Genomic DNA, 24,681 nt, shown 5'->3' with positions numbered 1-24,681 from the left:
GAGGAACATGGTATGTACTCACTCATATATGGATTTTAGACATAGAGAAAAGAATCACCTGCCTATAATTCATATCACCAGAGATACTAGGATACAAGGAGGATTCTAAGAGATTTATATAAGGTCCCTCACAGAAGGGGAAATGGAGAGGATCTCCTGAGCATACGGGGAGTGTGGGAGGTCAGAGAGTAGAGAGGGAACTAGTAAAAAGAGAAGGGGAGGAATGGAAAGCATATGGGACTAGGAAGATTGAGTCAGGGGAAGAATATACAAGAGAGAGAGAGGGAGAGAGCAAGCTGTGGAGATGGAAAGACAAAGAAAGAGAGAGAGTGAGAGAGAGACCATAAAATAGGGATCCATATTATAGGTTTCTAGATTAAACTGAACCTAGAGAAATGTCCAGAGACCTACAAGACTGACCCCAGCTAACAATTTGCGCAACAGTGGAAAAACTAACATAAATGCCCTTCCCAACAATGAGATCAATGACTAACTTATCCACCATCATAGATCCCTCATCTAGTAGCTGATGGAAACAGAAGCAGAAACCCACACCTAAATACCAAGCTGAACTGGAGTCCAGATACAGACAAGGAGGACAAGACCAGGCTGCAGAAACACATAGAGACAGCTAACATGAACAAGGATGAGCTAATGGGCCCCAAAGACTGATAGCTGGAAATCTAGGATGGGACTGACTCAGCACCACTGAACATGGGTCTCAGGTGGAAGGCCTCAGCATTCTAAGGGACCTCAGTGAAACCAGGATGTATTCCTGGTGTACAAAAGGACGTTGCAGACACATCCCTTATGGAGGGATAGTCCCTTAACCTAGGGACAGGAGAGAAGGCTTAGTCCCTACTCAAAATGACATGAAAGATTTAGATGACCCCCTCCTTGAAGGCATCACCCTATATGTGAAGTGGGTGAGAGGGGAGGGTATTTGGGGGCCTGAGGGAGTAGGAGAGAGGGAAAGAGGGAGGAAGGAAGGGACGAGATAAAAATAAAAAATAAAGAAAGAAAAAGTAAACTAAATTAATCTGTAAGACTTAAAAAAAAGAATGAAAGAAAAGGATGACTTCATACCATGGACATCTACCCAGCAATAAATAAAAAAAAAGATGGACTGACATTTTTATGAACATGATGAAGTATGCAGAAATTCTGCAGAAGTCAAAAAAAGTCAAAGAAAATAGGTTCCAGTTTTTATGTTTATATATATGGAATGGACTTACATTGAAAAATCTCTAGGAATGGAGTGCAAATTAACATTTGCTAGTGTGTAATAAGAAGTGTGAAAGAATGATATAAATGTTTAGCATGCACAGTGTAACGGGAAATATGAATGATCAAGCAATGCAGGAAGCATTTTCATCTGGATCAATCAGTGAATATTAACATCACTTTGAGTCTTGGCTGTGCTTAGCATTGATGGTAACTCTTGGAAAGCCAAGAAAGTACTCGTACCACTTTGTTTTTGGATTTCTGTAACCTTTGTGCTAATTCATCATTATCCTGAAGCTGAAGTTTAGTGCAATGCCTGTTCTGGGCAAACTGTCATCTGTAGGGAACAGTAACTGTAGAAATATTGCAAAGATGAAACTAAGATCCTTTCTATATATCATTGTTATATAACACTGCTGTATAGAACAGTTGGGATTTAATAGAATGCCATCCATTCAATAAAGTTCTTATGAACTTGTCTATAATGAATAACAATAGGTTAATATTTGAACTATATTGCAAAAGACATTCCTTGATTTGAGGTAAGAATGTGGTTTTATGACATGAAAAGTTTGGAAAAGAATAAAAGGAAATTCAATAAATTTGAAGCCTGTTACCTTCATCAGTATTGGTATACTATATAATATATATTTGCAGGCAATAGACTAAAGAATGTTTAATATAAATTCTATAACTACTCTCAGAACTAAATACCTGAAATATGCCTTTAAAATATGTATATGTTGTGTTAAAAGGTTCCCTAAATATCATGATATATATGTATATATATCTATATATACATATATATCATAACAGATGGTGCATTGTAGTCCTGCAGGGTACAGTTTATCTCAAATAATTATTTACTTTATCCCAAGTAATTAGCCTAATAGAAAATCTAATATTATGACATTAAAATAAGTGCTTTATCTAATGCAACTTAAATATATACTCCAGTATTTACTTAAAACGATACCATTGTTGGTCCACCTTCTTAACCTGACGTTTTCTAATTTCATCATTGTTTTGTATATAAAAAATAGCATATTTATGAATCATAATAAGATATTATTTATGAACAATATTTGAATATATTGCATTTAAAATAACTTTCTGAAGGGATTTTGGCCTCTCAGTTTTTCTGCCAGTAAAAGTGTTCAGTCCCATCTTCTCTCGGACTACACATTTGGTATGTGTTATTTTGATGGACTAACATTTGGAATTTAAGCAAATCAAACAAAACTTAACACATTTGTAGTTTTCCCCATGACTTCAACTTTATTGGCTCTTCCAATTTCATCTCTATTTCCTTTCTGGATTGGAAAACAAACAAATATATTGCTGCTCTTAGAATTGCATACCTACAAAATAGTTGCTCAAGTCTTACCTCTAATTATTCTTATGAATAAAATTTTGACTTTTATATGATTTATAGACGGTAAACTAATTTGTCTTTCAGTCATATGAGGACAAAAAATTGATAATAAACTCTAACTACAATAGGACTTGTGTCCATGTAAAGACAGGCACAGAAAGAAGCTCAGTGAGTAAATAAAGTCAGAAACAGGGATATGCACAGATTAAGGAATACTAGATTGCAGAAAATTATCATTAATAATTAAGTAATTTCTGTTAATGCCTTCAGAGCCTACTGGCACAGACATCTTGCTTTAGGGCATTTATTCTCCAGGTTAGTAAGAGAAAATTTTTGCATCATTTGAAACCATTTCATGTATTTGTTGTGTTTGTCACAGTTTCTGAAGAAAATGATAGTTTCCTTTGTCTTCTAAGTTAACAGTAACTTCAAATTTAGCCCCCATCCCAACCATATCACATTTGTTTTTAGCATTCCTATGTAAATTAGAAACTGAGAACCCAATCAGAAATAGTTAAAATATGCTTGGCAGTAGGCAGGAATACTAGGAATGAAGGCACTGAAAAATATCAAAGACTCAATGTCAGCTATTATCAAGGGAGCAAGATAAATAATAAATTGAGTAGTGGCACCTATTGTTGAAAGTCAATGGCAGCATTCTAATCTCTGAACTAGCCTAGAGATATTCCATTTTGCAATATGAAAATGGTAGTGGTCTAAATTGGCTTAGCCTAGTATAGCCTCAGGCATAGCTAAATTCTGTTCCTAAGGAAGGTTTGAAAACAAAGCAAATTGAACTTTGATTCACTTAGTGTCTCAGTAACTTCCCAGGATTAATTGCAATCTGAACTATGGAAGGAAGTGGATTTGTCCTTTCAAAAGACATGCTTCAACGTGCCAGCAGCGAGAACACACAATCCTTAATTTGTGTAATGAAAACCTGAATACACTTTATACTTAGACATTTGCATAAACTCCACCTCAATTTGTGGAATCTTGAAGGTAATCAGATATAGATCCTTCTGAACAGTGTCTCCTGCTTTGTGCAAAATCTTTGCCTGATAAATCTTGCGTCTTTCTTTAGCCTCGTACCTGGCTAACCTGGATATTTTCTTTAGATATATTTCCAATAATCCTGTTAAATCATTTATAAAACTGTGCAAATGCAATCTAAACAATAAAAATACAAGGTCCACATTTCCCTTAACTAAGTTTGTGTTATCTCAGGTGACTTAGAAAGACCAGCCTTATAATACTGTCAAATGACTATGTAAAATTAAAAGTGCCCACTGATTTCTGACTTCAGAGTGACAACTCTAGCTGCCATAGACATTGTAAGATGAAAACCTATGTCTCCATATGGCTTAAGGTGAATTTTATAGTCAGGAGAAAATCATTATTGCATGAAGATTTCAGAGTTGAAAAACAAAAGTTATGCAGAGAAAAAAGTATGCCTATGTGAAAGACAGAAAGCATGATGATATTGATAACAAAAGTGGTATGAGGCCATGTATTCACTAACTACTTGTGTTTCCTATTTGTGTCCAAAAAGAAAAAAAAACTCACAAAGCATTTATATACCAACCAGGAGTGCATTGTCTTAGTATAGTCTCACATTTCCTTTTATAAACTTCTAAAATATTTATTTTGAGAAACATTCAAAAGTTTATGTTCTTATCACATCAAAACATGCTTCTTTTAGAGTTACTATATTCTGCATCGGTACAAATTACCTAATAGCCACTTATTAACCTAGTTTTTATCTACACTGTAATAATATAACTGACATAGTTCTCCAAAGTAATAATTTCATAAATAACACCTTCATTGGTTATGGGAAATTATTATGTGATTTTCATACATATGAAGAGAAACAAACCTTGATGGTCTCATTATACAAGAAAAATGGCACATTATATAAATCTACACTTTGGGAAAAGCAAGAGTATTTATTGTTAGACTATTGAAGAATAACAGGATTAAGGAAATATTAGGAGGAAGACAACAGCATTCCAGAGAGATGCTGACAACCAGTCACAATTGGAGGAATATGATTATCATCCTTTGTTCCTTTCTGCCTTTCTGAATAAACTTAGATACTCTGTCCTATGTCCTATTTTCTTTTTTGTCTGTTTGCTTTTGTGTTTGTTTTAGAGATGTAGAGAACATGAAAGAAATACAACAGATGGCTTTATTACTTTTTTTTCTTGCTTCAAAGCAACCTAGCAGCAAAATTTTTAGCCAGAATACAATTCAGGATATATTCATGTACTATCATTAAGTATAACTCTGCTTAATGATGATGATTAGTATAAATTGGAAGAAAAGTGTAAAAGACACATGTTAATCAACATTTTCAAAATGTTAAATACAAGCCTACCTTTCACCCTCTGGTTTGACTCACGAGTGTTATCACTGTGCCATTGAGCCTTTTATTTTAGCAATTTTACATTAATGATGTGCATGTTTGTGGTGTTTGTATATTTGTGGGTTCATGTTTCTGTGTGTTTAGGTGCTTATATGTGCTTGTGTGCATGGGTGACTGAGACATAGCTTCGGCCTTCCTAATGCATTCTTTATCTTAGATATTGGGGTAGAGACTGTCAATGAGTACAGAGTTGGAGATTACTAATCTTGCTAGCCAGCATATGTTAGGGATCCCTTGTCACTTTCCACTATACATTAGGATTACAGCAGAAATGCTATATGTGGATTATATTCCAGTCCTCATGTTCACAAAACAAGAACTTTACAGGGTGAACAATCTCCCTTGCCCAGGAGTAATTTACATAACTACATTAATGCGCCACTGTTTGCTTATCTATCCATATGCCAATCATTAAAATCTTTTATTCATGATCAGTGTTCTCCATTAGCTATTCTTGCCATGGTCAACTTCACAGATTCTATGTAGTACGGATACTATACCGCCACAGACAAATACTGGAGTTCAAGTTGAAGAACTGAAAATCAAAGCAGCCAAGTCACCAAAGAGCTCTTACCCCTACAAAGCCTGGAGTGATCCTGTCTTCAATGTGGCTGGAAACTAAAGGACAGCTTTGAGACCCTGTTCCTGTATGATATACCTCTCTATGCATAGATTAAAGGAGTGTACCACCACAACCCAGGTTCTATGGCTAACTAGTATGACTTATGGGATTTAAGGTGTGTGCCAACACTGCCTGGCCATGGCCTCTATGATTGTGGCTAGCTTTGCATTGTGATCTCCAGGTGAGATTTATTAGGTCATAAACAACATATCATCACAGTTCTAAGATATTTACACTGCACTGTTTCAATATGGCTCCCTAAATGCCCAACTATTTCAGTTGTCTCTCCCTGTACTCTATCCCTCCTCATCCAGCCTTGACATAAGGGTACACACCTTGTCTTAATGCATCTTATTTTGCCTAACTTCACGATATAACTGGGTTTATGATTTTTTTTTCTTAAAGGAAATGTTAGTGCAGTGAATCGGAGGGAAAGGGAAGGTGGAGACGCAGTTGGAAGGAGGAAAGGGAGAGGAAGCTGTGCTTCTATATTTGTAGCCTTAATTCATACATAATAAATGTTGAAGAATAATTCTGTGTGTTTGACATTCATTTTAACGTTAGCATTGCTGGAAAACAAGAAAGTAGCCTTTCATTGAATATTTTGAGTTATAATTTATTAACTTCTTTTGCAAATTGAGGGTACCTAATTAGTGTTCATTTCTGCTGAAACAATTCAAATATTCACAGAAAAGGAAAAACATTTAGGTGGCACAGAAACATAAATGTTCTGTTGGGCCACATAAGGGAAAGGGAGAATGTCTACTTTGGGATGAATCCATCATAAACTAGTAATAGCTTCCTCAACACAGTTTACTGAATCAAGATGGATATTAGAAATGAAATCAAATCATACCACCCCTCTCAGAAAATCAGAATTCCTCTAGATAACATAATCACAATGTTCCTGTGAAAATTGCATTCCTATTGAGATTTTATTCAGATTTAGTTGGATTCCAAAAGAGGACAATAATAAAATTTAACTTCATATTATTCAAATATTTTTTCACATTTCTTTTCCTGGTCTTTCTTTTCTTTTTTCTTTTTTCTTTTTTTTCTTTTTTCTTTTTTCTTTTTCTTTTTTGTCCAGGTAATGTCTAAGCCAGGTTTAAATATACATTGTCACATAGAATTTCCTCATTGGTGGGACAAGAACAGGTTATCTCTTGACCATTCACTCACCAATATGAGGAGCAGTGAAAATTCTTCTCTGTGAGAGAAGACTGAATATTTGTAAGATGAATAACTTATTAAGTGTTTCAAGACAATGCAAACCAGAGAAGATCACCAATATATGGATTGTTCTGTGGATCTAATTTCTCATTTTTTATTGATTCATCTATGGGATTGTTAACAGAAAATGGTAACTGAAATTTATGTAACACAATTAAAATGTCTTTATTAAAGAAAAAATTACCTTTTAATGCTTTAGGATATTTGTTATCTCCTAAGGATTAACAAATTATATACTATAAAATGAAGTAAGTTAAAAAAATAACTGACTTGCCTCATTTGGTAATATTTATAAGAATTTATATAAATAAGACTTTATAATTTGGAAAGAATTATAATGAAGCTTACACATGCTTGTCATTCAGATGAAATATGGAAAGTATTAGTTTAGAAATATTGTCATATAAAATAGAAAACAGAGGTTTGAAAGGAGAATTCCTGAACTAACTACCAAATCTAACTATGTTAATTGTTAAACCAATTAAAAGTATGTGAATAGTATTTACATATGGATAAGAATTTGCACTTCGCAAAGCTATACTTTGTTCTTTTGTTTCTCATTTGATAATTTTATGTATGCATATAATATGTTCTGATTATAATCTTCTCTTAGTCTTTCTTTTTCCTTTATCCTATTGTAGTCTACCACCCTCTTCTGTCTGGAAGTCTCTTTCTTAGATTTGTGTTTATTTCTTTTATCTTATGACCTACTAAATATAACTAAGGCCTCTTGGGTGACCACCAGTATAGAGATCTCTGGGGTCTGGTGGTCTTGCTGTCATGAAGATAACCGAAAGAAATTGATTTTAAACGAGTGGAATTTAAGTTCTTATGTCATAAAATTGTTAACATGAATTACAACATATGCACACTTTGTTAAAAATATAAATATTAAAAACTTTTGGTCAAAATAGTCCCTTTCACCTATATACATTTTTAACACTTTCACATCTAGAACCATGCCCTATTTTCAATAAACAGTAGACTTGGAGATGTTGTGCTGTAGTGGTGTGTGCTGATTTAGTATGCTTTGATAAAATGTTTCCTGATAGAAAAAATAATATTGTTCACTCTAACACACTTTGTACTGAGGTGAAAATAGCCAAATTCAGTCTTTCTTCAGTGAAAAGAATCACAGCATTTATATAATAACAATGTGGCAACCAGAAAGGTGGCTTACTAGGCTGTATTTATGGGAGACTTACTAAAGTAGGAGTTTGCAATCACATAGAGCGAGTTAAGCCCTTCATCTTCTCCAGGTAGATAAATTGAGAGCCAGGTACTCTGCTATGCAGGGAATTTGAGGTAAACCTTTCAAAGCAAAAGTTTTGTTTCCTGTGACTGTAAAAACAGTTTTAAAATTATAATTGATAACCTGGATATACATGGTAACCAGTTATTTCTTATAACTTGCTCATTATCATGTATCTTTTATATAATGCTTGTTCAGGTGTTTGTATTAATCATTCATGCACTGAGCATATATTCACTTATTTCTTTTTATAGGATTTTATGTTTTACTTTGCTTAGAGCCATTATTTTGTTTTCTAAAGTTGGTGTCCTGTCTTTTACTAATGGTGCCTGAACTTTGTTGTAATGATTTTTTTCTTTTCACTGGACAATGAATGTGGAGTGGGAACAAAAGACAACCTTTTCAATTCCTCATTGAACTAATATACAGGCCCACTTAGAAAATGCCAGTGTGACTCTGGGTGCACTGGATGCCTGCTTGTGAGGAGGAAAGGGAGCTGACTGGCATCTTATGTGTGTAAGCATCCAGTAGAGCTACCCTACTCTTTACTACATATCATTTTATTTCTTGATTCTAGCTTGTTTGCTGTCCTTTGTCACACTTTAGAAACATACCATTAACTGACTCATCCTTCTGCCTACATCCTGGATGTACACAGTCTGCTTTGGCTTCAAGAACTCGGTGTTTCAGTGTTTCTATTCATAATGTATTTATAAAATAGTGACTGAAATTAATTCTTTAGTGGTATAGAAAATAAAATTAGTGTTAGAATACATAAAAATCCTTACTAAAGAATAAATAAAGCCCAAAGTAAATATAGAGAATAAATGAAAAAATATAGAACAAAATACTTACTCTATTCCTGTTCTCCACATATAAAATGAACAGTGATTAATTGATTTTATATCCTTTTATCTAAAAAATAAATGTTCATCACTAAAATGCTATTTCACTATTGTACATTGAAGGCTTTATTATTAATTTATTTGAGATGTTATTATTGATAATGGAGATTATTTACCTTGACAAATGTTTAGTATCACAATTACTTATTATAATTAAAATAGTCTTATGTATATAAATATGTAGCATGCCACATATCCATATGATAAAAGTTTGAGATATCCTAGGGCACATTGTGTTATGTTGTGAATTCTATATGTTATTATCTCAAATTGAAAAATTGTCTCAGAAAGGAAAACAAAACAATATGAGGGTGTTTACTAAGTACATATGAGTACACATATATATTTCACTTCTTAAAAACTGCAATTCCTAAGTTATTTGTTCAAGTTTAGTGTCAAACTCATAAGAAGAACAGGACACATGAAGGAATTAAATATAATAATGCAAATTAAAAATTAATATAATGAGAATAAAAATAAAAGATTAATTAAATACATTTTTAAAATCATGTAACAATGAAAGAAACATTTGCCTTTCAAAACGGCACAAGAGGATGAAAAATTGACAAATGCACACCAAATTAAAAACTGAGTAACATGCTATTACTTACAAATCATTTAAAATATCCTTTTCTAATGTACTCTTGCATGGGTGACAAACTGCTTTGCTTTCTATTTACAGATGAGGAAATATCCCTTAGAAAGCTGTGACACAAATAATTCATGAAAGCTGAAAAATAATCCTTATTTTCTTAGAGTTCTTTCATGATATAAAGTTGCTTCCTTATTAAAACATAAAAACAAGCAACAACAATGATAAATTCCTACAAAACACCCACATGTTTCATTGATTTGAATGTTTTAATGATAAACAAATAATGGGGATTATTACCGCACAGGGGATAACAAGTGTGAAGTGGACATCTTTTTTAACCAGTCTTGACTTCAGTATGGTCTGGTGACACCAACCCAGATACAAAGTCTTCAAACTACAATTTGCTCAGCATACAAGTTGTGCTGGTGTGAAGGTGATACAGAACTTTTGGGAGTAATCAACCATTATGGTCCAACCATGGCAAAAGAAGGAAGCCAGGCCCAGAGACCTTGGATAGACCAAACACAATAGGAGTGACAAAAATAAATACTAAATAAATCAGTTAATAAATAAATAAGAAAATAAATAATAAAAAATGTAGAAAGGCAATGGAATATATCATGAAATTCTACCACACATATAGATCAGAATATAGCATCATTGTCACCAGAGAGCCTTCATCCAGCAAGTTAAGGGACGGGATGCAGAGCTCCAGAGCCAGACAAACATTAGATGGAGCTCAGGGAATTACATGGAAGTGAGGAAGGATTGTAGGATTCAGAGATATCAAGGGTACCAAAGAAAGTGGCCCATAGCATAAACTAGTCAGGGCTCATAGGAGCTCGCAGAGACACATCAGACAGTATGGAACATTTATGAATGTGATGTAGTTCATCTATGTTTAGGTTATGATTGTGTCGATTGGTGTTCTATTAGGACAGCTTACAGTAGGAACTGGGTCTGTTTACAACTCCTGTGTCAACATTTGTGACTCTTTACCTCCTACTAAGTTGCAAAATCTAAAGGCAACTGGAATACTTGTAACATACCATAGCACAGAATATTCATTACTTTCCCCAAAGGAAGTAATTTAGACATATGAAAGCAATACTGAACCAATTATTAAGCTACTTAACACTCTGGCAGGAGATATAAATATTTACAAATGAAGGGAAAAAAAAAGATAGTTATTGGCAACCAGCTGCAATGTCGTTAGGTAAAAGACAAGAGCCGGTACTTTCAAAGCTTCTTTTTGAGAAGCTTCTCCTAATGGTAACAGTCCTGAGTTACCATATGTAGAGAATCTACAAGTGACACAGTATCTTTTCTCATACTTGTCTTTCATTTCAATGAACAGAAGTTTTATTTGACAATAACTAAATCTTAAATTCTTTTAATTACTTCCCAACTGTTACTACACCTTCTACATTTACCAGAGAATGCTTTTTTCCTTTGGAGTGCTTAAGCAGATTATCGTTTGCTCTTGTTTGAAATCTAATAGTTCCCATGATCTAGAAAAGTGATTATTGTTCTATACCTAGAAAGACTGGAGAGATAGTCAAAATCACAAACTCAACAATACCTTCTTCAGTCATTTGCAACTTGACAACGATGAGTGATTAAATCAGTGAAGAAACTACTGGTGAGTACCAGGCTTGCCATCCCACTTTTGAGCATGGTTAGCTTTTGCCAAAGCAGTGTGTGTCCCAGCCATGTGGCCAGCCAGTAGCCTTCCTGCATCTTTACTTCTTCACAATATTCCTGACTGATTAACAGGCTGTGAAAACAAATGACGTTTAGATCTATTACCTTAGAGTTCTAACACATTTATCAATTTGATTGCATTTTTTTTCTTTTTTCCATTTTAAGCTAAGGTATATTGGGCATTGTTTACACACATGCTTGACTTTTTGTGCATAGTAGTTTTGTTTTCAAAGTGAAACCTATATATGTAGGTTTAAAGTCACTATGTTTTGCACACAACTATGGAATCTGTCACAGAGTTGGGCACATGTAAGGAGTAGGTTTTTCCTTCCGCCACTGGTCTTGTCCTGCCACTGCGCCAGCCGCAATTAACACATTGAGACTCTGTATTTGATATACTGCTGTTGGCCACTTACTTGCTTCTCATCGGCTAGCTCTGTCTTAAGTATTAACCCATTTCTGTTAATCTAGTATTTCCACATGCTTTCATCTTACCGGGAATGGGGCCTGCGTCTGGTCTCCCCAGCCTCTCCATGTTGACTCCTCCTTACTACTTCCTCGAATCCTCTTTGTCTCCTAGTCTCACCTATCTTGCTTTCCTATTGGCCAACAGTGCTTTATTCATTAACCAGTATGAGAAACATATTTACAGAATGACATCTCCCTTCAGGCACATGATGCATTAACTTGAAATCTGGTAAGTGGACATAAATGTGAGTAGAATTTAACATCATTCAAGTAAAAAATAGTGATATGTGTGAAAATGAAATATTTTCAGGTTATCAGAAATGATACGACATCAAATTAATATAGTACACAGTGTCCGTCACCATCTGTAACAAGGAGGATACTTATAGTCATTTGGAAGCAAATGGAATGGTCTGTTCACCTCCTTTTCCCAATTTTTGACACTGCATCTTCAAATAAAACAAATATAAATGTGAAAACATATTCTACAGTAATTAGAGCAAAACTGCAAATAGTCACATGCATACGGGGACAACACATTTCATGTCCTCAATGTCATAGCTTATTTTTTTCATTAACACTGGGAAAATCTATCACTATCTATGAGACTGATTAAATTGCAATTCATGTCTATGACTATTCTAACATTTCTTTGCAGATGTCAGTTAACATTCTTTTCTGTTATTATTTTCTGTTTTTTATCATGGGTTTTCAATAGCAATATAGAAAATAAGGTTATCTATCCCAGTAAAATGTTACTTTAAGCTATTAGGAGCCATGTGTGATTGCAAAATGTTGGTATATTTTACCACATTACAAAAGAAATAATAATATAGCTCTCTTTTTTTAAAGAAAAAATAAAGAAGACAATATTGACATTGACCTGTTCTTGGATCTCATTTTCCACAAGTGTGATCATATTAGTTTGACATGAAACTTGTTTGCCTTCCAACTTTATGTGTGGGAAATACAGTTTTCCTTGATGCCACAGAGAGGCACTGAATAAAATCCTTATCTGCTTGTGTCTGATTCAAAGATGACAAGCTTCAGAGTGATAAATAGTAGAAATGATTATAGACTGTCCACCGTCACTGTTTGGGATTTTAATGTGACATTCAGCATGTAGAAAATAAAATAAAAATAAAAGGAACTCTCTACTGTATTATGTTTGTTTTAAAGACACATAAAAACTACCATACTCCTCTCTAAAAATATTACAAGAAAATGTGATTTTGTTTTTAACTTATCTTTATTGGTACAAAAATTTTTATTGTTTTATACTTTACACACCCAGACAAACCTATACAAAATAATCCCTTTTACATGGTTTGTTTTTCTTAAGAATTTAGGGATAAATATTCAGAAAGTACTTTAGTTTTGTCATATATTAATAAAAATTCATAGAAATGTGTCATTTGCATATAATATTAAAAACCATAGTGATTATAGTGACAGATATTCAGGAGAAAGTAAATTTTATTATTTTTTTATGTTATAGTCCTTCTGGGAGTGAATACCTTCTCATTTTGATTTATATGGAACAATTACATTTTGATACATTGTTTGTTCTGATATATTCATTACTTTTAGGAATAGGGATAAAGAAATAGCAGTTGTACACTTCCTGAAAGAAACTATGACACAGTCTGTGTGAATTAATTTTTTCTTACCTACAAGTCAAGTCCTTTTGATAAAAACAAAAAGATAAGAATGAGAATCTGTTTGCCAAGATTATGTCTTAGAAACATAAATATTAATTCTCTAATATAGCTCATTATTCTGGCTCTTATCAGATGTTATAAGTGCTGGCATTTATTTTGTCTCATTGGGCACAATAAAATAAAAGCATGTCCTTTTATTGTATTAGGCTATTTTTAATCTACATAGAAACATTTTAGGTGGAGTAAATAAAGCTAAAGATTGATGTCTACTATTTATATATATATTTAAATATTATTCTCTTGGTTAAAAAGACAAACCCTAAGATGAAATATTAATGTATAATTTAAGTTAAAGCATCATCATCACAAACAATGAAATAATCAACTTGTTAAATTATACATTGAAATTAAGATTGATGATATTAATGCTTATTTCATTTTATCATATTCAGTTTAATTATGTTTAAAACATTGCCTATTGTGATCAGAGCATCCTTTGTTAAATCATAGGATTATCCTAATATAAACTAGAATATTTGATAATCACCAATATAAAAATTAATCATTATTTCTTCAGTAATATATTTATCTTATTGGGATATATTTGATCATATTTCACAATTCAACCACTAACCAAATTGCAAAATTATTCAAATTATGTTAGCATTACATAGCAGACACAGAGTAGTCAAAAGTGTTAATATTCATAATTTATTGAAACAGCATAGGTTTCTACATATTTGCATGTTTTTTTTCTTTTTTTAGGATCACAAAGTGGTGCTTTTTAATTGATAATTGCTACATACAATATTGCACAAAGTAAAGATGTATCAACAATTCTATTTATGATACAGACTCATCAACAATTATATAAAACTACACGGTGCATTTTGGTGGTAGGTACTTTAGTAAATAGCAAATATTAAACCCCCGCTACTTCATAAAAATCAGCCTCCATAAAAGAACTCACAGGTCACTTAAGATGTAAACGCAAGTCAAGACAGCTCTGAAGAAAAGCCTGGCATGTCTCATTTAGGAACCAGAGAGTATGTGAGCATAGGGAACTAGAAGGAGATACTTCCATGTTCTGCTCCAGAGTTCCTGTGCTCCAAGATTCATTCCACTGCTGCAGGGTCTCTGTAAGAAACTACTGTATCAAAGTTCTAAACAAACAAGATGGCAATTCATACAAAGGGTTTAAATGAGACTTTTCCATTCAAAACTAATGCAATCTCCATAAATTAAGAAAGTCTTATGAAAATGCTGCCCAGGCACGGGACCCAGGCCACCACTCACCTCCACTGAGTGTCTCACACAGCACTGGTGTCATCCCTGCAGAAAGGAGAGCTGGGTACCATCTAGCTCTTCTAACTTGTGCTCATATCTAGTCTCCACATACACAGGGTGAAGTGCAATGAGCTAGCTGGCTGCTTGTCACAACAGCTTCCAACTGAAAGGTCTAAGCAAACCATTGCAAAACACATCCTAGGAGGTGGACTGAGACCAGGCCTGGCAGCTCCCACCTCTGATACCATCACTCAGAAGTAGAACTGTTGAGGGGCAGGCAAACGAGGTACCTGATAACCACATTTCTAATAAAAATGTAAAAGGCCATGGCAAATGTGAAGGTAATAAGGTACCACTATGCTGTCACCCACGGCTGTCCTGCCTGGATCTATGGGTGCACACTTGTTATCCGTGGTCACAAAGCACATTTCTGTGTTAAGAGATGGGTAGGAATTTCTGTACAGAAGGCGACCCAAAGAAACCAATGGTCTCTCAGATACAGATTCCAAGACAACAGATACCAGGTTTTTGGGATTCTTAGCACACTGGTTTAATTTCCAAAATGTATCACTTTATTTTCCCTTTGAGATGGCACACATTATTAAACTCTGAGCATGTGACGACCAGACCACATGATTTCTTCAGTAAGCTTCCAGGTAGATCCCGGCTCTCCTGGATCTTGGAGTCCTGAGGTTTCAAATGTTGAAGCTTTCACCACAGCCACATTCCTTTGATGTTGGGGTTATTGAAAACAAACTTACTGGACAGTTTGTCCTCCACATAGTCCATTTCTGTTCCTAAAAGTGTTAACTGTGCTTTCTTTTCAATGAACACACTGACCCCATCTTGAACAACTTCTACATCAGAATCTCCTTTTGTCTTTGTATACTCCTGGGTGTAAGAAGGCCGTTACAGATCCCGGTTTTCACAACAATGTTCAGACCCACGTGCTCTGGTTTGTCCTTGAGAAGCTGTTTTATCTTGTTCACAGCCCAGAGAGTTAGTGTGAGCGCCGCCCGCGTGGGCTGCAGCTTCCACTTGCTCATGGCCCACACCATGGCCCGGACCAACGATGCAGATATGGCCAGGTCGCGGTGCCCGCAGCCTGTCTTGGGCCAGAGGCTCGGCGCGGCCTCAGCCTCTCTCCATGGACACCCATATTTGCTTGTTAAATGACGTATCTGAGGTGTTTGTATGTTTGTTTATTTTCCACATGATGGAGAATTTACCTATACAAAAAAACACTTTTTTTTTTTCTTCTGAATCTAAGTCACAAATGTATCAGAAAAACTTGGTGTTCTTGTTACTAAAAACAAGCCTTAAGGATAGCAAAGGACACATTGCACTGATGGTTAGTGGTGTGGCCAAATTAGGAAATTTTCATATATTTCTTCACCAATGAAAGTAAGAAGCTCTACCTTCTCCAATACTCCCTTCATAATAATGAATCCCTTCAAAGGCATACTCCTGAAACTTGATTTGCCAATACTGTCCTCAATGTAAAATATAGTCCATTTTGCATCTACAAAAGAATAAAAAGTCAAAAATTATTGTACTCACAATGCTGACAATGCTTCATTGAGAGATTTCTGAAACATTATTTCTGTGGTAAGGATTTGTCAATATTCATTTCAATGTAACTCAACAAAGCTTAGCTATACAATAATTACTCCAAAGTGTATGCAATTGAATAATACAGGAAAATAAGATGGTTGGTCATAGACCATTCACTTTCAAGAGCAGAGCAGTGGAAAAACTATGACACAAACTAATAAAAACAACAAATGAATTTTAGTATGAGTTGAAAGACAAAGGAAGATTGTCACTTAGTTCACACTTTACCTTAAATTGTCCCCTGGATGACTTAAGGTATTAGATAAATTATCTTCAAATTATGCTAAAAGTGTCTTGAATAATGAGTTAAAGATTGCAAGCAATTTTAGTATATATTGATTCACAAATAAAGAATCTAAAAAAAATGACAACAGAGTATGCATTAGCAAAAGGTAGCTTATTCACAGGAACAAGCATCATTTTGTGATTATATTTAATATTATTCATGAATATATTTTATTCTTTTCTCATTTCTTGAAAAATGGTCTCAAAATAAAATATATCACTTGTTGACTTTAAACTTGTCATCCTTTTTCCTTTGTTACACATGCTTTTTGTTGAAAAATGTGTATTCCTTCCAGACTGGAATTTTAGCATGAGTATGTGTGTATGAGTTTATTTTAGTTTGAATGTGGTTGTGTGTGTGTATTCTTGAGTGTATTTATGTGTGTTGTGATACAAAATCTGTTCTTTATTTCAGAAAATTTTATTTTCTGTTAAGACATAAAATATTTTTCTACAATAAAATCCAAAATCTCTTAAAATATATAAAGAAGTGAAGATATGTACACTACATCTAATTAGTTGAACTCAAATCAAATCAGAATATTTGCACAATATAAATTATTCATGTGTTCCAAATTAGCAAATACGGGGATATCTGCATTCTTCTTGGGTTTTTGTAATAACTATAATAATTATTATTGTTTCTTGAGAATGTATTTAAAAATCTCTATTGTGTATGATTATTAAAATTTCTTTGTAAAAGTACACCAACATTTTAATGAGATTTTATTAATTCCTTTATCCTAAGTTATGTTTTGATCACATTATTTTCCTTCCCTCACCTTCTCTCATCCTCCTTAGCTTCCTATGCATTCTTTCTCTCTTACCCTTCCTTCCTTCTTCAGTTTCTCTCTCTCAAAGCAAACAAATGCAAAACAACTCCAAAACTAAAATCAAATCCAATGAACAAATTTACACTACACACACACACACACACACACACACACACACACCAAACACACACACACACTTTTTGTGTTCTAATGTTTAAAGACTATTTGGGAGCAAAATAGGGAAACAACTCTATTCATATAGTATTTCTTCATTTCTTACCTAAAGTGGAATGCTGGCCTTATTATAAATCCCAGTCAGTATATGTCAAGGCCTCCCTTTAGTTTTATGAACCCAACTCATAATCACAGTCTTCTTTAATTGAAACTAGTAGATTATAATATCCAAAGTATTTCTTTTAATTTTTTGAAACTATAATATAATTGCAAAATTTCCTCCTTCCCTTTCCTCCTTCTAAACCTATTTGACTATTTTGCCTTTACTGACCTATCACTGCTTTGAAATGTACTAATAAAATAGAGACCCTCTTAAGAGAAAACTGATACTCACTTTATAGTCTCTTGATTACACATGGGAATTCTTGATTCCATTTCCAGTGCAGGGATATTTTCGGTTTTGATCCTGTGTTAGTTCTATGTATATGAATACAGTTTTTCTGAGTTTATGTATATCAGTTCTCTCTTGTAAAAACTGTATTTTCTTAGAGTCATCCTCCATTTTTGACTCTTATAACCTTACTGTATCCACTTCCACATAGACTCTTGAGCCTTGGATTTAGGAATTTGATAAAACATTTTGTTTATGACTGAGAGCTCTAAAGTCTCTCATTCTCACTACATTGTTGAGATGTAGATCTCAGTATTCATTATGCTCTGCTAAAAGACAGTTCTCTGATGAGTGTTGAGTGATGCACTGTTCTAAAGGCACAGAAACAGGGCATTAAGGTTGCTTTGTTTTTTTTAACGGAATAAAAGTAGTTAGTTTTCCTTCAGCATCCATGAATTCCCTGTTCTCTGGTTCCTTTACACAATAGCAGTGTCAGGTATGGGTTCCATGTCATGGAGTAGGCCTTACACCTAGTTAAAATTGATTGATTACTACCCCAAGATCGGTGTTATGGCACAATTACTTTTAAAAGCTGGTCTCTGTTGTAGGTTACAGAATTTGAAACTGGGTTATCCATATGCTTATTTCCCCCATCTCCTACTGCAGAAGGGACATTTCAGTGCCATGAACACTCATCAGTCAGTTACATATACTTTAACCCCAGCAGTGAAGAGGCAGAGGCAGGCATACCTCTGTGATTTTGAGGCTAGCCTGGTAGAATGATGTCCAGGATAGCCAGGGATATACAGAGAAACAGAACAAAACAACAAAAAAACCTCAAGAAAATAAACCCCACTATATTTCATGTTTCATTGTAGATCTTCCCATCCCTCATGATCTCTTATTAGTTATGTAAATTCTATGGTTATTTGGATCTAAATTAATAACTTAATGACAGACACATTATTAACAATTAATAACTTAATGACAGACACATGTATTAACAATTGTACAAAGTCCTTATTCTAATTCAGTTTTCCTCTCACCTGGCATTGGTCAAGATTATTAAACGTAAATCGTGTGTGTGTGTGTGTGTGTGTGTGTGTGTGTGTGTGTGTGTGTGAGATGTGGTTCTTAAAATCAGGTAACTAACATTTGGACATTTGTTTCCTCTACTTTTAATCTGTACAACTTTTAGTTTAATTTAAACATTTTATCAGTTTAATCAGTTCTTTGAGAATTTGCATGTTAACAATATTCAGCTTTTCCCAGATTCAAGCCCCCTTCTCTACTCACATTGTATTATATTCTGTTTTGATTCTAAACTTACTAAATTTGCTTTATGCTGTCCATACACTGTATGTATGGCTTTCACTAGATCTTCGCATCTGTCTACCAGAGATCCCACCCTTAAAATAATCTCACTTTCCTCCTAGAAACTAACAGGGTTTTAAATTACTGTATTTAAATTTTCATTTTTAGTGATTATATTTTAATGTCTATTGCTTAGTTTTATGGTAAAGAATTTTGTTATTTTCATGTACTCCAGAGGGAGGGAGAGGCCATCCAGGAGAGATCATCAAAATCTATCAAGTCATTTGGAGTAGGGTCTAGTGTCCGTCTATGGGGATATGCTCCCAAAGTCCCTTCCTGTAACAGGTGTTGATCCATGATCTACTAGCTGAAGGAAAACAAGCAGACACCCACAGCTAAACACTGAGCCAAAACTCCTGGAATCCAGTTGCAAAGAGGGTAGAGTAACAAGAAAAGGGGTCAAGACCTGGCTACAGAGACCCACAGTGACAGCTGACCTGAACAAGGGAGAGCTCATGGATCCCCAGACTGATAGCTAGGAAACCAGCACTGGACTGACCCAGACCCCCTGAATATGGGTCTCAATTAGAAGGAACGGGCACTCTGAGGACCTTTTTGTATACATTTATGATTACTTACTTGTCTTGTCACATGTACAGTGAATTCCTTACTCAATGTGTCACTAGGAATGAAGTGTGAATTGTAATTCACTATTTATTGTCTCTATCAGCTTCCCAATGGTAAAAAAATAAAAAAAAAATTCTGAATGTTGGTTTAAACTGCTTTCCTTCACAATTTGACCCATGTCAATTACTGTCCATACTAAATTTTGATTTAAGCTTCTTTTCTTCGAAATTTGCTCCACATCAATTACTGTCCATACTGAATACCAAATGAAACATTTCAGGCCAATTTTGATGATTCTTTTTCTCTTTTGATAAACTATTCATCCGACAGCTCTTGCCTATTTCCTATGAGTTCCTCCTACTGCCACTGCTAATAGTTCACTGTAAGTCACTATCATCTTTCATTGGGATTACTGCAATATCTTTGTGACTGATCTGCTTGCTTACACCTTTGCCCCAAGTCTATTTTCCAGTACTGCCAGAGTGATTCTATTAAAATGTCAAGTCAGAGAAGATCGACCATATGATTTTTTCTATGTAAAATCAAACTACTAAAATGGTCTAGTAGATGTTACATGATCTGTAAACTCTTGAACCTTGTCATACTTTATGAAAACTCATCTTACTTTACTAAAGCACATTGGCCTCTGTTATTTAATCAAACTATATGTCTTCCATTCCAGGTCAATGGAATAACTCTTCCTGATACATGGACTTCCCATGAGAATGTCTCTGAATATCACTAGGAAATGCCGAAGCCATTATTGTTTAATTATAATGATTACATTATAATAATTATTACATACCATTTAATTATATATCATTTCAGATTAGCTACATGGTATATTATTTTTTATTAGCACATTTAGCAAAAATCATTGATATTCCATTTACCAGTCCATAATTTTATCCAGTGATTACTTCTCCTTAATATTAGTATTATTTTATACTTTTGGAATTCCTTATGTTCTCTTCTGAATAAATGATCTACTTTCAAAATATTTTAATCTCATTTTCATATAGATTCTAAAAAACATAATATTTAATATATATTATAAAATATATGATCAACTATGATTAGCACTACTTAAATTATATTATTTATTATAAGGATAGAATATCTGACATTTAAAAAAAATCCAGACACTACTTTGAATTAGTATTTTAAACAGTAGTTGAGATGGCTCAATCAGTGAAATGATGGCTGTAGTCGCATTTCTAACATCCAATTAAAAGCCAAACTGCACCTGTCATTCCATTCTTTGAGCAGGAAAAAAGAGTATCTGAGATATTCTGGCTAACTATCTGAGACAATCAGCAGTACTCAGGTTTAGAGAAAAACCTTGTTAAGAAAAATAAAGTGGTGAGGAACCAAGAAAGACACCTGGCACTGACTTTTGGCCCCCAGATAATACACACACACACACACACACACACACACACACACACACACACACAGGCGCATGCATGCATGCATAGACATATCTACACTTCTAAATATAAATATGAAAGGCTGTATCTAGTAACTGATTTTGCTCTGAATTATTCCTGTCATTTCAGAAGAAGCCACTTTATAGGCAGTTTGATATCATGCCAAATAACAATATTAACTTAAGATTGGTGGCTGGAAATGAAGCTTGAATTTCACTTTTGGCAGAGTAGGCTGTCATTGTGGTCCAAAATTATAAATATTCATTTACTTATTAGTCATGATTTAATTTTTTTCTACACTTAGTAGATTCTCATTTGATAATTCTAAATATTTTCTTGTGCTTTTACTGTCAAGGTAGAACAACATAAAATTTAGACTTACATAATTTTGATTTCATGTGAACAATATTGTATTGATGTCATGTCAAATTTAGGAATCTTTTCTTCATATCTAGTTATCAACAACTTGATATTTTAAGATTTTTAGAAACTTTACATTATTTAAAATAAACTTTGTAAAGTTCAGAAAGCAATATTTGCAAAATAAATACTAAATAATACAACTCTAATGACGCTGGAGAAAATGACAACTTTTCTGAGCTTGTGATTTATATAATTCAATGTGCATGATGCAATATTAACAGATAATATCATATTTTCAGGTTTATGTAAATGCCGATAAATTTGACACTGTGATTAGGACTGACCCAGGACTCAAATTGTATGTTTGCATGCTATATTAATACAATATCATAGACTTTCAATTATTTTCATTTCAGAATTTTACAGATGTGCACTGAATTTTCCCAAACACTTTTCTACTTCCATTTGCCCCTAAAGATCTCTCCCCCAAAGTTATACTCTCTTCTTGAGTTATTATTGCTAAAATAATGCACATATATATTCATATGCTCATGTGCATTCTGTTACATTTGTATGTATGCACGTGAGTGTGTAACAGGCTACTGTAGGTTGATATTGTGTGTTACAGTTCTCTCATTTAGCCACAGTTTCATAGAACACATCTAAATGTGTTTGGCTTTTGTAAGTACTGCTTGCGCTTGTTTCCTACATCATTTATTATATCTGTAAACATAATGGATTTGTATATTGGATTGCATCTCAATGTGAATAATTTTAAAACAATGTTCATTTTTCCTAATGTAACACATTATTTGAATTTTTCACATGTTACCATTTAAAATTATTCACTGATTCTTAAACTCTGTAATAAATTAAGGTTTAAAAACACACACTGAGGCATTAACTGACAACACCATACCAATTGATTATTTGGATAATATTTCTAAAATATTACTTCATAAATGCCTGCTAATAAAACTTCCAATAACAAGCTGAAAGGAAAATCAAAAGTGCATAATATGTTGATCTCCCCAAGTTTAATGTGTCCAAGCTGTCCTATTTGCTTTTCATCATCTTGGTACCAGGTGGAGTTATATGGGATGAGGACCCTCAAGAGAAAAACTGCCTGGGTAATGTTAACTATAAGCAAATCTATCGTGCATTTTCTTGTTTAAAGGTCGGTAAGAGAGGTCTCTGATCCCTGAGCATGTGGCCACCTCTCAGAAAGCAGCTACTGTAAGTTATAAATAAAATGCAGACTGAACAAGGCATGAAGATCAGAGCGATAAGCTGCATTGCTTCAATGAACAGAGATTCATGATTTGTTAATTCAGATGAAATTTTCCCTTCTTAAATTTCTTTTGGTCATGGTATTTACTCAGCAACATAAAGGAAATTAGCACACAAATATTTCAGTAAAATTGCTTTATTAACACACTGCCTATATCTCCTGCATAGCCATGAACACTGTTTAGACACTATCCATACTATTGACCTTTAGTGACAGCTTGAAGAGGTGTTCTCAAATCTGCAAATACGAAGTTTAAAATTCACACATTTCTCTACATTTATCCACAATGTCGACCTAATTTGCCATGCATCTTGGCCAAAGAAAGTGCATTGAATGGACTTTGAATTTATTTTCATTTTTTTGTTTGTTTTAAAAACTACATTCTATAGACTGACCCATTTCCCTCACCTTCCAATCCTCCCTCTCCTGTGACCATTGCCCCACACAGCAGACCCCATCCACTTCTCAGGGAGGATCTGCTAATGAGAAGAACAGACATTTAAAATTACAAAGAAAATTGTGAAGATCTGAAATGAGCAACCTACAAAAGAAATATACCTTATCCTTCTATATAATTTATGCCCCAAGATTATAGAATATGTGCATGTACTTATAAAGTTATCATATTATGCTTTTTTTCTTGTTTGTTTGTTTGTTTTTGTTTTCGAGACAAGGTTTCTCTGTAGACTAGGCTGTCCTCAGACTCGCAGAGATCCACCTGCCTCTGCCTCCCAAGTGCTGGGATTAAAGTCATGCACCACCACTGCCCGTCTATATTATGCTTTCTTATAAACCTAAACCTACGTGAATACATTTTATCTGCAAGTAAAAGAAAAGATATTTAAGGTACATATTTATCTTGCAAGGTAAAATATTAAAAATATTATTATTTTATATGTAGAATTTGAAGAACATTATTTTAGTAATTACCAAAATATGTTTTATTAATGCAGTATATTCTAGTGTTTTTCACCATCTATTAGTATCTGGCATATATTACATAAATCATCGTTTGTGTCTGATATTAGATTTTTTGTTAATGCTATTGGTTCTTGAATGGAGCTATATAAGCTTTAATGAGAAAAGTTCTAAATGTATATTTACACATGGAGTTAAATGCATTATAAAATTTGAGGGTTCAATAGTTGAAAACATGCTTAATTTTGGCCTTTTCCAGATATTTTTCTATTTATTTTACTCATCTTCCCCCTTCTCCTATATTTACTTCTTTCCACTTACCTACAGTGCCTCATTGAAAACACTATATTTAGAAAAATACGCTTATTCTTACACATATATTACATGCAAAAGCAATTAGTGAAAACGGAATCAATGAATTTGGAAGAGAATGGAGAGGCATATATAGCAATGCTTGGAGTAGGGTAAGCAAAGACAGAAATGTAACAAGTGTAACATAATATCAAGTATACAATTGTTTTCAAAATAATTATAAAGGACACCTTTAAATTTCACTTTTGATTATATTTCTAGATGATACATGAATATCAAATGAGTATATTAATTGTGTCCTATATTATGTTGTCATACATGTGAATAGTACATCGGTAAAAATTTACAACAATGCACACAGAGTTGTGCTAATGATGTGGCAACTTACACATGGGATTTTACCTTAGATATGAATGCAATTTCAGGAATGCAAAA

The 24,681-nt window shown here is 33.8% G+C and overlaps 1 pseudogene; it reads right to left on the bottom strand.

Moving 5' to 3' along the window:
- Positions 1 to 15,449: 15,449 nt before the first annotated feature.
- Positions 15,450 to 23,452, bottom strand: LOC127227319 (iron-sulfur cluster assembly 1 homolog, mitochondrial-like; annotated as a pseudogene).
- Positions 23,453 to 24,681: the final 1,229 nt, after the last annotated feature.

This window comes from Phodopus roborovskii, unplaced genomic scaffold (assembly GCF_943737965.1).
Source record: "Phodopus roborovskii unplaced genomic scaffold, PHOROB, whole genome shotgun sequence".
NCBI classification, from domain to species: domain Eukaryota; kingdom Metazoa; phylum Chordata; class Mammalia; order Rodentia; family Cricetidae; genus Phodopus; species Phodopus roborovskii.
The sequence above is the reverse complement of the archived record's forward strand: the minus strand, read 5'-3'. Positions and strand labels throughout refer to the sequence as shown.